A 15,399-nucleotide genomic window follows, 5' to 3' on the forward strand; every position below is an offset into this window, starting at 1 on the left:
GCATGTCTTCAGCGTTTCATAGGAATGTTACGGAAAGTAGTTCAAAGTCCCATCTTTGTGAGATTTGAAACAAGCTCGACACGGGCACTTTTCTACTTTTCGATTTAAGCCAAGGTCGGGCTAAAAGCAAGGGAAGAGTGAGAAGTGGCCCAGAATTTGCTACACTGCCCATCCTGGTGCTGGACGCCGTGCCAGGGGCAGGACACACCATATGCTGTGTCAGCCTTCCTCGTGGTTCTGTTCAAACGCACAGTGTGTACACAATCATCTTCCCATTATCTGTGGGAAGGGGTAGAGTGTGCAAGGGGGAGGAGAGGGAGGAAGTTACAGAGATGTCAAAATCACCGCAAGTAATCCAGAAGGTCCGGGCCAGACTGACCTCCTCTAAAACACAGGGGGAGGGGCAGGCTCATCTCCCCATCGGACTGTGTCATCAGGCAATCTCTGTCTAGCCCTGATTTCTTAGGATCGAGCCCTGGGAGGAATGGGGGTGGTCACACTGGTGGGATCAAGTTCAACTGAAGCAGTTGTAAAACAGGTTCAGGATCACTCAGAAGCATGGTAGAAATGGGGGCCCCACTTGGGCTCGCATGAGTATGTCATGGATATTACAGGAAGGGCCTAAAGCCAGCTGAAGCAACATTGTTGAATTAGGAGAAAACAGTCATTCCTGGATAAACACAGCAGCTGTTGGATGCTTTAAAGGTAAAATCATGAAACACGATGATACCTGTCATTTTTAGACCCTATCCTGATTCTGGACACTAAGGTAAGTTGCTTTGTGGATATTCACCCACTTTATCACTTTATCCTCAGAGCAAGTCTATCAGAGGGGCATTTATACTCCATGTGGCTCAGAAGGAAGCTGCGTGACGCATGTGGTTCTGCTAAGGTCATACAGACACCAAGCACCACACACAGGAGCCAGCTCAGCCTGCTGGACTCCCCCATTGGTGCTCTCCAGGAAGGACAGTTCCTCAAAGGGGCTCCTGCTCTAGCGCCCATCATAGGCAGGCTGGCTCCACTGGCCCAGAAGAAAGAGAGAGTCAGCCAACACAGTTAATTTTGAAGAAAACAAAATTTCTTCAATCTGAAGAACTTTCTTTTTTTTTTTTTAAAGATTTTATTTATTTATTCATGAGAGACACAGACAGAGAGAGAGGCAGAGACACAGGCAGAGAAGCAGGCTCCATGCAGGGAGCCTGACGTGGGACTCGATCCTGGGTCTCCAGGATCACACCCCGGGCTGAAGGTGGCGCTGACCCGCTGAGCCACCAGGGCTGCCCTGAAGAATACTCTTTAACTTTAATGTTGTCCTTCTGAAGTTTTCCTTGATATTAGAATGTCTTTTCTTCCATAAATTGATAGTGCTAAGGGCAAGTAGTATTTTCTTTAAAGAATATCATTTAAAAAAAAAATAGAAATCTGGGATCCCTGGGTGGCTCCTGCCTTCAGCCCAGGGCACGATCCTGGAGTCCTGAGATCGAGTCCTGCGTTGGGCTTCCTGCATGGACCTTGCTTCTCCCTCTGCCTGTGTCTCTGCCCTCCTCTCTCTCTATGTCTATCATGAATAAATAAATAAAATATTTTTAAAAATTAAAAAATAAAAATAATAAAAAAAAATAGAAATCTGCCAACACATATGGTAACCCAGAATATATATCTACACCATGTGAGCCAGGTCACCCAAGGGTCTGTGAGCGACCCATCCAGCATCTGCATCTGTCACATGTGTTGGCAAAGAGAGGATGGTGGCAGGTGAGGGGCAGATGTTCACCATCCCTCTGGCCTCAAGGCTGCCCTCAGGCCATCCTGAGAACATCCCATCATCACCGGATCAGAGGGAGAGGATCTGCTTCACATCCCATTCCTGGGACCAGGTGCCCAAGTCCACCCTCTACCCAGTGGCCTTGCCTGCTACACAGCAAGTGTCTCTAGAAGACGTGTTGTGGGATCCATACTCAAAGAGGCTAAGTGGTTGTTATGTTCCTTCTGCTCTGCCCTCAGGACAACCTGCAGGTCCTTCTTCCTTTTGTGCTGGCAGGATTCTGTTCTTCTTCTATCTACCCAGTGGTCTCTTTCCAGCAGGCTTCCCCTCCCCGCCAGCTGCCCTCGCTAGTCCCTGGGAGTGGAGAAACTGGTTCTCCAAGAATCCTGTGGCTTGGTGCTGAAATTTTTTTTTCCTCAGAGGTTCCTTTGAGTCTTTCTCTCTGTTTTGGTGTAGGCTGCAGTGACCTGGCAGATGGAGAAGAGCAGAGGGGAGGGTCAATATTCCAGCTGTGCTATGGACTGAATGTGTGGGTCCCCCCCCCCCCCCGAAGGCATAGACTGAAGCCTAAATCCCAAGGTGATGGTACCTGAGGGCAGGGCCTTTGGGAGGTGATTAGGTCAGGACGGGGTGGGGGTGGGGGACTGATGGTGGGGAGCCTTCATGAATGGGATTAGCACCCTTATGAAAAGAGGAGGAGACTCCTGATCGGATCACCTTATCTCTGTTCTCTGCCATTGAAGACACAATAGAAGGCCGTCTGCCCACCAGGACCCAGGCCCTCATCAGACACTGGGTCTGCCAGTGCCTTGATCTCGGACTTGCAGCCTCCGGAGCTGGTCAGACCAAGAAGACTCGCTCTCCATTTAGTCCTAAGAACAATTCTGTGTGGAGACTTTTATCATCCTGATCTTGCAGATGAGAAGGCTGACATAGGATGAGTTTGAGTAAATTTTTCAAAAGGTCATAGGTGGTGAATCAGGACCAAGTCTCAAATCTGTCTAACTCCCAACACCGCCTGGTCTCGGTCCACACAAACAGCAGCTGCCAGCACCTGTGTAGTGTAGTGTACCCCGGTCGTGTGCCTCCTCCTCCTGTCTGGAGGCACTTTCCTTATGCATCACGAGGTGCCTCTCCTCCTGGCTGGCTGAACAAGTTCAGCTGGCCCCCCACTACTGCAAAGTTTCTCCAAAGGGTTGAGTTTCCATGGGTAGAAAATTCATCAACAGGCCCTGTGCTTTCTTCATTCCCTTATTCAGAATACCAGATGCTTCGTGGGAAAATGTATTCAGAAGATAAAGCTTCCCCTTGGCCTACCTTACAGGGCTTCCGTCCATCTGCGCAGTGAACTCGATCTAAAAAAGCCTCTCAGCATTTGAAAGCCCTTGCCCTGTGTAGTCAAAAGATGGCAGACCTTGGGACTGCTTGCTGCCAAGAGTAAGAGCAAGATATCACTTACCTCCCTCTACCCACCTACTTTCACTACCTCTATCTGGAGATCTTAAGTTTTACTTGAGACCTGGATGCAATTCTCTCCTCCTGTCACCAGTGATGACAGGATCAGTCAAGGGTCTTTGGGTGGATCCAGGGTAAACTGCAAATACCAGTGCCTTTTGGCCAGGTAGTCTGAAAATATTACATGGATGCTGGGAATCCATATATTGGAGCAAGGCAGAGGCTCCCTGCTTCTATATCTGGTTTATGAGGATCACATCCAGAACATAGACCCCCAGCCTAGACATCAGAACACATGGACCCAGGGTATTTGGGTCATGGGTAACAATGAAGTCTTCTCTCAGAAATATACATATAAAAAAGTTTCAGTCCAATTGTAAAATGTCAAAGAACCTTGAATTTCAGATTTTCAGTAGTTTGAATATAGTTACTAAGGATGTATCACTTTAACATTTTACTCATCCCAACTGTGATGCCAATAAGAAAATCAGTTGTGCAAAAAAATTTATTTATAATCTGGGGGAACAACTCTAGAAATTTTCAGCAGATTTGAAAAGAAATACCTGAACTATAACAGGAATAATGATAATTTTGGAGTAGGTATTCTTTTGAAAATTAAAGATTTGTAAATGGGACTCTAGGTAATAAATTACCATCTACTCACTCAAAACAAGTTGAGAAAAATAAAATATACCTGAAACTTACAGTCAAAAATATCTATTTCTCATAAGTATATGTTTGCCGTTATTGAGTTTTTATTTTTCTGAAGAAAAAAAAAAGGAAAAGAAAAGCTTTTGCAACTTATTAGTAATTGACCTAAAGATAAAAAGAAGAAAGAGCTCAAATGATGAACTCAGTTTGATTTCTATAAAAAGATCCAAAATTCTAAAATATATCATTAGCATATCTATTATTTCCTATTGCTATATAAAAATCATCATAAAACATAGTGGCTTAAAACAACTATAATTATATTTTACCTCTCACAGATTTTTCGGATCAGAAATTCCAGAGCAGCTTGGTTAAGTGGTTCTGGTTCTGAGTTTCTCATCAGGTTGAGTTAAAAAGTTGATTGTCCATAATCATCCGAAGGCTTGCCTGGGGCTGGAGAACAAAATTCCAAAGTTGCTCCCTCATGTGACTGGCAGGTTGGTATGACAAGTTATTTCCCCTCCATGTGAACCTCAACATGGGGCTGCCTTTCCAGTGTGGCTATAGCTTCCCCCAGAGTAAGTGATCTGAGAGATCAAAACAGAGACTGAAATCCCTTTCATGATCTAGCCTCAAAAATCACACGTTGTAACTTCCACCATATTCTACTGGGTTCCAGGGCCAGCCCTGATTCAATGTAGATGGGGTGATACAAAGTGTTCATACAGGGATGAGAACCATCAAGTGCCATCTTCTTGCTCTTACAGAATAATAAGACTGAAATATACGAGTGAGGTCACCATTATCTAAGACTATAAGATGATACATAATAATATATTGTTCAGGTGCAATAAAAAAATAATAGCCAATCTAATAGTTCATATTTTCTTTTAAAAAATATTTATTTATTTATCTATTTATCTGTTTATTTATTTATTTATTTATTTATTTATTTATGAGAGAGCATGAGTGGAGAGAGGGGCAGGGAGGAGCAGAGGGGAGAGAGACAGAGGGGGGAAGAAACTCAAGGAGACTCTGCACTGAGCACAGAGACTGACATGGGGTTCAATCTAATAACCCTGAGATCATGACCTGAGTGGAAACCAAGACTCAGATGCTTAACCCACTGAGCCATTCAGGCACTCCAAATAGTTCATATTTTCCAAATAGTTCATGATTATTTCTCTGAATTTTCTAAAGAAAGGCAGTAGAATTGATATTGCATAGGAAAATAGCAATCTCTACCACAATTGTCAGTTTTTATAAGACATTTTAGCAAATATTTACGTTGTTATTATTAACAAAGAGATAACTAGAATCAACACACATCAGTTATAAAAATATTTCTTCAAAAAATCAAAATTGATTTTGGTGAAATAGGGTGTGGTCTGGGATGTCACTCCCCATAGGAGGTGGGGCCACTCAGTTAGGAAGGAATTTTAACGAACCTCCTGAAGGATATGCTAATCACTACCAATGTATAATTGCTCTATAAATATATAGATTTCTTTTATGTATAGTTTTGCATTTCCTTTCCATGAGATTTGGTGAGAAATTGAATAATTTTCAAAATGATATTAGTTGTATTAGTATTAGTTTATGTTGTATATAACAGAATATGTAAATAAAGTGGCTTAAAACAAAATAGAAGATTATCTCTCTGTTTTAAAAATGAAAGCCAGAGATCAGTAGCCCAGGGCTGGTATAGCAGCTCTGTGATAATCAAGGACCCTTCTGTCTTCCTGCTATACCCTCCAAATGCTTTGTCTCTGTTGTTATGTTTGCTTCATAATATAAGATGGATTACAACAAGAGCTCCATCAGTCTGAATTCCAGGCTATAAAGGAGAAGGAGGAGGAGGAGGAAGGAGGAGGAAGAAGGGGAGGAGGAGGAAAAGAAGAAGTGCAGCCAGTTGACTTGAAGGAACTTCTTAGAAGTCCCACTTGATGCTTCTGCTCATACTACATTGGTAGAACTTCATTACATAGCCACATCTGCCTGCAAGGAGAGTTGGAAAATGTAATCTTTGTTCTAAGTGACTAAAATCATGATTATTTCTCTGAATTTTCTAAAGAAAAGCAGTAAAATTGATATTGCATAGGGAAATAGCAATCTCTACCACAATTGTCAGTTTTTATAAGACATGATTTATGCATTTACAAAAAAAAGTTTGACAAATTAAAAATATCCAATAAAAAGAAAGTAAAAATAAATCATACTGGAAGCTACCCAATAGTTCCAAACATGTTGATTGCTTGTTGTTCTAATTGGGATTTAGGAAATTTTTAAATAGCTGAAATATTGGGAGTTTATTGAGCAATTCTTCAGTGATACAAGCAGCCAGTGAGTCGGTGGCTTGTGAACATCAGTATAAATTAGATTGTCATTTCTTTACCAAATGCTGAGTGTTACAGACGTTTAAAAATATGCTTCATAGAAAAATGAGAGATATTATTTTTCTTTTCTCCAAAAGGAAAAGAAATGCTGTATTTAGATTTGATAGAAATGATAAAAGTAAAGGAGTTATGCTAAAATTGATTTATGAGGATTTTGAAATCATAATAGTCTTCTCTTTAGAAGAGATGAAATATTTGGAAGGCAAGTATAAGAATGTGGAATGCGGAAATATGGTTAGCAGATTAAGAGAAATCATTATATATTATATGGGTATGTAAGTGTATATGTAAATATATAATCAGTAATTATTACCAATGTTTGGACACTTACTATAAAAATATACTTTAAATATTTTAAATTATTTTTTGTTGAAGTATAGTTGATGTACAATGTTACATTAGTTTTAGGTGTACCTCATAGTTATTTGACAAGTTTGTACATAATGCTGTGCTCACAACAAGCGCAGATACCATCTGTCCCCATACAATGTTGTTACAAGACCATTGGCTATATTCCCTATGCCAAGCTCTTTAACTCCATGATTTATCCATTCCATAACTGGAAGCCAGCATCTGCCACTTGCCTTCACCCATTTTGCCCATCTACCCACCCCAGTCCCCTCTGGCACTACATTTGAATTCTTAAGGTAACTAAAAAATGAAAAAATTTCATTTACTGAAAAATGAAAAAAAAATCAAAATTATATTTAAATGAAGAGTCACTGTATGAAGTATAAAAAAAATTTAAATGTGTGTGAATTTTACAGATTCATTGTAAACCTCAGTCCAAGAAATGTGGTATGCCTGGTGCTCTGAAACCACTGTTGCTCGTCTGTTGCTATCCATGTAAGTAATCTTGGCTGTTTCTAATACGGTCCTCAAAATAAAAAAAATAAAGTTACTGTGTTGTCAGCACTACTAGATTTTGGGTTGACCTAGCCAATCATGACAGTGAGGGCAGAGGGCTCGTTTTCAATTCTAAGTTGCCTACAAATATACTTACACAGCTCAAGGGGGAATGGAAGCTAGAGGTTCAGAGACCTGACACAGATTCCTACTGAGTGGAAATTGTAACCGAATTCATGGAGCCTGAAAGACTCGCTGCTGGTGTACAAAACCTGGCTGTTAAAACGGAGCAGAGGTGATGGCTTATTAACTTAATTTCCCCATGAGGATTTTCTACTTCAGTTATTGTGAGTTAAAGTTAGAAATGTAAGATAGAACTCTAAAATTGCTCCTGCGATTTTAATTGTGTCTCTCTCCTTCTTTCTAATGAGGTTAAATTTTAAAAATTGAAAAGCCATTTTATGAAAATGTTTCATACCATCCTAAAACAAAGAACTAGATATTTCCGGCCAAGATGGATTAATAGGAAACGTTTTTTTAGAAAGTGAAAACCTGAATGTACAGACTCCAGTACTTCAATCAAATAGTAATCCAGGTGGTGTCATTAGAGTCCATGAGCAGTTGACTATCAATAAATGGGATTATCCTAGAAAAATCTAGGTGGGCTTCATTCAATCAATTTAAGGACTGAAGAGCAGAGCTGAGCTTTCTTGATGAAGAAGAAATTCTGCCTTTGAAACAGCAGCTTCAGTATTGCATGGTAATTCTGGTCTGCCCTTTCTGATGGCCTCCTCTGCAATTCTAGATTTGTCCAGCCCAACCCTGCATTCAAATAAGTCAATTCCTTGTAATAAACCTCCTAATATATATTTTCTACCGACTCCCTGACTCTAGTTGAACGCTGACTGATATGCCCATCAATTAAAGGATAGAGATTTTCCAAATATATAAAACAGCAAAGTTCACCTATATGCTGCCTACAATAAATCTACTTTAAAGATAAAGACACAGGGGCATCTGGGTGACTTGGTCTGTTAGGCATTTAAATCTTGATCTCAGCTCAGGTCTTAATCTCAGAGTTGTGGGTTCAAATCCCACATTGGTCTCCACAGCTAGGCATGGAGTCTTACTTAAAAAAAAAAAAACAAATGAATAAAAATAAAAATAAAGACACAGATAGGCTGAAAGTAGACGAGAGAAAAGACACTAATCAAAAGAAAGCTGGAATGGTTTTATTAATATCACACCAAGTAAATTCCAGAACAAACAATATTAAAAGGAATACAGAGGAATATTTCACAAAGCTAATTATTTATCAGGAGGACTTAGCAATTTTAAACGTGTATGCATCTAACTGAGCTTTGAGATACAAAAGCTGATTAGACAAAATCACAATTACAGTTTGATTTCAATCCTTTACTCAGTAAAAGGTAGAAAAAATAGATTTAAAAAAAAAACAGTTCAAAGTAGAAATAAAAATATCTTGTGACCTAGTCTCAAAAGTAACACACTGCCACTTCTGCTATATTCTACTGGGTACTACAGACCCAGTACTGATCCAATGTGCAGGGTAGTATACAGAGTATAAATACCAGGAGATGAGAATCATTCATGGCCATGTAGAGACTGGCTATTACAGAATAAGAACAGGTAAAATGTCGTGGGTGAGATTATCATTATCTAAGATTATTAAGTATTGTATAGCAATGTGCTTGCTAATACAATAAAAACTAGCCAATCTAATAGATGATAAGAGCATTTTAATCATAGCAAGTTGTTGATGCTTTTTCTCTTTAACAAAGAGGTAACTAAAATCACATTGGTTATAAAGACATTTCTACAACAAGTCAAGTAGATTTTGATAAAATAGTGGTGTGGTCTGTGATGGCACTGCAATTGGAGGTGGGGCCATACAACTGGGAAGGGATTTTTTTTTAATATTTTATTTATTTATTCATGAGAGATACAGAGAGAGAGGCAGAGACACAGGCAGAGGGAGAAGCAGGCTCCATGCAGGAAGCCCGATGCGGGACTCGATCCAGGGACTCCAGGATCAGGCCCTGGGCTGAAGGCAGCCGCACTTAACCGCTGAGCCACCCAGGGGTCCCTGGGAAGGGATCTTAATTAAGAAATTTGCTGAAGTATATATAAATCACTGCATATGCATAATCACTGCAAGTATATATTTTGTCATCATTTGAAATTTTTGTTAAAAAATCCAGCAGGAGTTAGTGAGGCAACCCAGAAATTAGCAACAGCTGGAAGCTGATACCATTGTCAGGTGGTGTCCTGTGCTAGAAGCTGGGTATGGCTGGTCTAAGCTGGATCCAAGGAGGAGATATGGCCCCTGTTGGTGTTATCACCAAAGGCAAAAATAGAAGAGAAGAGACTCTTTGGCTTTTCCCTTCCCTCACCCTCCAATCTCTCAACAATGCATCCCATTGGTCAAATCCTTTAGGAAGACAGTTAATAAATGTATTACTTTCCTATTGCTGCCGAAAAAAATCAACTCAAACTTTCAACACACAGTGACGTAAATTTATTATCTTAAAATTCTGAAGATGAGAAGTCCAGAATCAGTTTCACTGGGCTAACGTCAAGGTGTTGAAATGACAGGTTCCTTCTGGAGGTTCTAGAGGAGAACCTGATTCCTAGCTTTTTCCAGCTTTAGAACTAATTCCCTGCATTTCTTAGCTCACAGTCCCTTCCTCGACCTTCAACGTCAGCAGTGTAGCATCTTCAGATTTCTTTCTCCCCGTTCCAACTTTTTTTAAAAGATTTTATTTATTTATTCATGAGACAGAGAGAGGGGTGGGGGCAGAGACACAGGCAGAGAGAGAAGCAAGCTCCATGCAGGGAGCCCAACATGGGACTGGATCCCTGGTCTCCAGGATCACGCCCTGGTCTGAAAGCGGCGCTAAACCGCTGAGCCACCTGGGTTGCCCTGTTCCAACTTTCTGCTTCTGTTGTCACAACTTCTTCTCTGACTCTACTGATTATACAGACCCACCTGGATGAGCAAGGGGAACCTTTCCATCTCAAGATCTCTAGTTTAATCACATCTGCAAAGTCCCCTTTGCTCTATAAAGAAATATATTCACAGGTTCTGAGGATTAGGACATGGACATCTTTGCAGAGTCATTACTCCATCTACCACATAAGGAAGCCTGGGAGGTGTCACCTGTAGGGCTCAGACCCCCTGGGGTACAAACATAGAAGGGATTGGAAAAGGAATGGATCTCAAGGCAAAGAGACCCAAAATAAGGCACTCTTTTAGAGAAGAAGTTCTCTAAATTTTCACTATTGCAATCTTATACAAAAGACTCCATTTCTTTGTCTTTCTCTCCCTGAATACTATCTATTAATGAATTATTGTCTTCATCACATCTCCTCCCCAGAATAGAATAGACAAGGGAGACAATGCTACTGAACTGGAAACAATTCATGGGAAGACAATGATAACACAAATTTTTCCTCTGATTTTGAGTTTGTGGAAACTGAGTGTTTTTTTTTTAAATATCATATTTGGAGTTTAATCTTTCATTTATTCCTTCCTTTCCAAGCTATATAGGTGTGTTTTTCCCATTTGGTTTTGCTAAAGAGGAAAAGGAGAAATCCCCACATATTGTGATCTAAGACATTTAAAATCTTTAATCAAAAGACATGCTATCACAACAAGAAGACTGGATTTCCTAAGCAGAGGTGGATCCCAAAAATGTTACCTGCACAGAACCTTAATATCTCTCTGTACATGACCTTCTTACCTTCCTATCCAGGTATCCGTGATCCAGCAATACATCTGCCTGCTATCTACCCACCATCTCCAACCAAAAGCAGTGCTCTAATATTTTAACTTTAGATGTTGGCCCCTGAGGAAAAGGGACCTTGGCAACTACCATGGTTGCTTTGCTTAGGTCAGTTTTACTGTTTATGTAAAACTGAAAGATGATAACCAAAAAAAGTTACTGATCATGCCAAGCATGAGGTAAGAAGGTGATGTACAGAGAGATATTGAGGTTTTGCATGGGTCCAGTTGGTTAAAAAAAAAAAAAAAAAAGGAAGGTCAGGTAATGGCTAGTCTTCAGAGTAGAGGAAATCTGTCTCTTGCATTATTCATTATTCATGGATATCATTGTCTTGCATTATTCATTGATATCAAGAGTGGCCATGAGGGCCCAAAATGTAAGACTGTAAATTAATTGTAAATGTTTAAGAAAAACTAGAATGAAAACTCCATGAGAGCAGGAACTCTGATGTTCTTGTTTGCCATAGAATCCTCAGCACATTAAAAAAAAAAAAAAATCTTCAGCACATAGGACAGGCCAGCCTCCATTGAATGCTATCTCAATACTCATTGAATGAATGTATTATTTAATTTAACTTAAAAATCATTTGCTATGACATTACTCCTTCTGGGCTGAAAATCTATAAACTTTGCTCATTACTACAACTTATTTTTTCTTTCCCCAAATCATGTATATAGAAAAATTCAAACATACAAAAAGTTGAAAGAATAGCAGGATGAATATTCATACACCTGCTTTCTAGTTCAATAATTATTGATGGTTTATTGTATTTATTTTTTCAATATTTCATTTATTGATATTTCTAGACAGGCATGTGTACCAATTAAAGTTCAGAGACCCAGAACCACCATGTGTCTATATATCTTCATATGTATATTTGTTTTTATATATCTTTAAGGCCATTATCTTCACATCTGATGCTGGAGTTTGAAGTCCACAGGGCAAAAGTCAGAAGGGAAGATTGATGTAAAATGGAAGAGATTAATCCAAATTCCGTAAGGACGTGCAGATGGCTATTCCTCAGAGAACAGCAGAAGCCTACAGTTGGCAGACTCAAGTGCCTCCAACCTTGATGAGGCAGGTGTCCTGCAAAAGCTGGCCGTTCCTCATGGGGCTGAATGCACACACCTTGCTCAAGAGCCAAAGAAGATGAAGGGACATCCAAGGGAAGATGGACTGGTTGGAGGCCCAGATGCTCATTCATGTCAACGAGGGAAGAGGTCCATCAGCTGCTCAGGGATGTGCAAGATCTACAGAATGGCAACTGTGTCCCTGTGCCCTCAGAATCTTCCAGAAATGTCCTTTGTGGCCCACAGAACCAGTAACACACAAGAAAGGTGATCCTGGGAAACAGATCAGCATAGCCATGCAAACACATTACAAAGCCAACATCCCGAATTAAGCCTCAAAAATGCTACCATTCCACCTCTAAATTGTTCAACTTGCATCCCACATTTCCCTTCCAAAATGACGGAACAGCATCTGAGAAATTATAATGGCAAATGTTCAGCTTTCATGAATGGTGTGGATTAAGTGTTTGAAACAAGCCCTAGGCACTGTTGCAGGTCAATTTTACTCTTATATGATACAGTATCTTCTGTTTTCTAAAGATTTTGTAAAATTCACCTGGCGTGGTCTAGCACTGAGTTTTGCTTTGCTCCACCAAACAATAGAATATGATTTTCAGAATCATTTTGACCAATACCAAATGGTTGTTTTCTTCAGGAAAAAAACAAGTTAGCATAAAATTTCTGATGGGATCCTGCCTCCCAACTAACAGCTTGAGTTTTAAAATGAATCCTTTGACAAATGGCTTTTCTCCTGTTCTCAAGCTGCTATGAAAAAAAAAAATCTCCATTCTGAAAAAAGAAAACATTCTAAATGTTTCTTCTCGAAGATCTGTAGTATAGCTTACACAGTATCGCTCTCTCTTGTTTTGTTTTAGAAGGGGTTCAGAAGAAGTGTCCCTTTGGCGTGTGCCACTTTGGCATGTGGACTATTTTAAATTGAAGGCAATCAAGACCCAGCAGACTCAAGAAAAACTTTCATCTCTCCTCTAAACTATCTAAAAGAATTTGGATAGGGGCCGTAGCCCAGAATGAGATCTATTACCAAGAGCTCACATTTTTATCTTAATGACCTATCCACATGGCAGGTCAAACATCTGATTACCAAACATCTGATCTTCTCAAATTCCTGTGAATTGCTCTCTTCCCCTTGGAAGCCCCAGGCCCCATCCCTTTCCTTAGCTCAATATGACATATAAGCCTCAGTTGTCCAGCTTGTCCTCAGGTCTTATATTTTTAAGGGGACCCCTACCTACATAATTAAATTTGTTTCTCTCCTGTTAATATGTCTTACGTTAATTTGATTATGAGACCAGTCAGAAGACCTAGAAAGGTAGAAGGAAAAAATCTCCCCCCTCCCACATTTTCTTTTCTTGGCACTCCTTGGGTGGGCATTGCTGGAATGAAGACTAAACCTGTTAAAAAATATATGTATTGTCTCATTAGAATCAGACTATCCCTTCAGCTGCTGAAATTTGAGTTGAATTAGGAACAGCAGATGAAGAATTTGTAACCAAGCAAAACTCCATAGCAACAAGTAATTAAAGTTGATTATAATTGTAAGACATTTACTGGGATTTTTTTTTAATTCTTAAGAAAAATTCAATAAGAAATAACATCTCAGGATTTCAAGGCACATATGTTGGCAACAAGTAAAAACCATTCATGTTAGGTTCAGTCATTCAAAAAATGGGTGCATATTTTCAGCTTGATAAAAACCTTTACTTCAAGAATTCCAATGCAGTCAGCTCCCCAGTGAAGCCTGGGATGAATTCCACATGTATGTTTCTAATCTGTGTGCAACCCCGAGTGGATTCTTCTCTAGTGACAGCTCTATCCCTGGTGGTTTGGTTTCCAGACTAGTCCACAAAAGCTTGTTTTACCCACATACACCCAAATTACAGCTCTAATCATACTATTTCAACTACATCTAGCTGCATTGTTTCATGGAAAATGAATCTTGAATTCCAAGTTGCAATGCCAAGAACACATCTTCCTTGAACTCCAGAGCCAGAACAAGCAACTGTAGTGGGTTTAAATTTTACTTAGTAAAATATAACTCTAGATTAGCACTTCCCAAAGCATCCCTTGGAAAGTTCCCCAAAACAGAAAGGGAGGGGAAGTCCAATCAAATAAGCTTAGGGAGTTGTAAAGGAGGAAAGATAATTTTCCCCCTACCCTTCTGAGTTCTTTGTTGAGGCAGCTAAATAAAAGACGGATGAACAGAGAAAAACAAACTGAAGTTGACTAATATGTATACCTCATATAAATGAGATATACCCAAGGAAAAGTGAGCAACTCCCCAGGTGGCCTAAGATACCATCTTTACCTAAGATACCATCTTTAGCTAGAGACAAAAGGAAGAAAGATATGAGCTGGGGTAGGGGAGGCCAGTCACAGAGAGGTTGCTAGGAAAGCCATGGTAAATGAGGGCAAGGATGTTATGCAGGTTTGACTGGTGACTTCTCCACTGAAAGAAGTTTCTTGTGACTTGGAGCCATCCTTCTCTTCCTGGTACTGAGAAAAAGACACTTAGACAAATGGAGATTTCCTTTATACATGGTCACTTCCCCTTTAAAAAAAAGGTAATTTCAACTCCATATTCAGAGTTTTTCCTGGGTCTTCTATTTCTCAAAATAATCAGCTCAAAATAATCCTTATGCCAAAGAAATGTATTTTGGAGTACCATGTTCTGCTGCCCTTCAAAATGCTGCACACCCTCTCTGTGTCTCCAGAGACTTCAGTTCATATTAGTATATGTTAGAGAATGATTACTGTAGACAATTTTGATGATACAGACACATTTTATTTAACACTCCGTGGTATGAGCAGTCTCCATGGCGAGAACTGCAAAATGAGGCAGACGGCAAGAAGCTCTCATAAAGTAAAGGATGAGGAGCCCGGGCCTCCTCTGTTGTCCTTCAGCTGGAACCAGATGCCAACATCAGTCTATGATTGACCCTGTCCCAGTTGAACCTTCAGATGAGCACTCAGCCTCACACCTGGCTGACAACTCAAGTGCAACCTGTGAGGGACGGGGAAACAGAAGGCCCAGCTAAGCCACACCCAGACTCCTGACCCATAGGAACTGTGAGATAATAAGTTGTGTTGCTTTAAGCCACAAAACTGAAGTAACTTGTCACACAGAAACAGATACGTAACACAACAGCATTTGGAAAACTTCTGCTTCCCAAACTTCTGATAAACATATATATGGTATTAGTTTTCTCGAGCTGCCATAACAAATTTCCAGAAACTGGGTGGCTTAAACAACAGAAATTGGTTCGCTCACAGCTCTGGAGGCTGGAAGTCTGAAATTAATGTGTGGGCAAAGACATGCACTCTTTGAAACCTGAAAAGGGATCCTTCCTTACCTCTTCCTGTCTTCTGGTGGTAGTTGCAGTCCCTGG

General features: G+C 40.1%; 1 long non-coding RNA gene across 2 annotated transcripts; it reads left to right on the forward strand.

The window, feature by feature from the left end:
• Positions 1-460: 460 nt before the first annotated feature.
• LOC121497595 lies at positions 461-13,515 on the forward strand. 2 transcript variants are annotated; one of them, XR_005989515.1, is made up of 5 exons: positions 461-705; positions 3,028-3,205; positions 4,213-4,371; positions 7,038-7,116; positions 11,821-13,515. It is a non-coding gene; the product is annotated as an uncharacterized LOC121497595 (long non-coding RNA). The 2 variants fall into 2 exon arrangements; XR_005989516.1 differs by lacking the exon at positions 3,028-3,205 and having other exon boundaries at positions 461-769.
• Positions 13,516-15,399: the final 1,884 nt, after the last annotated feature.

The sequence above is a fragment of the Vulpes lagopus genome, chromosome 8 (genome assembly GCF_018345385.1).
Source record: "Vulpes lagopus strain Blue_001 chromosome 8, ASM1834538v1, whole genome shotgun sequence".
Taxonomy (NCBI): Eukaryota; Metazoa; Chordata; class Mammalia; order Carnivora; family Canidae; genus Vulpes; species Vulpes lagopus.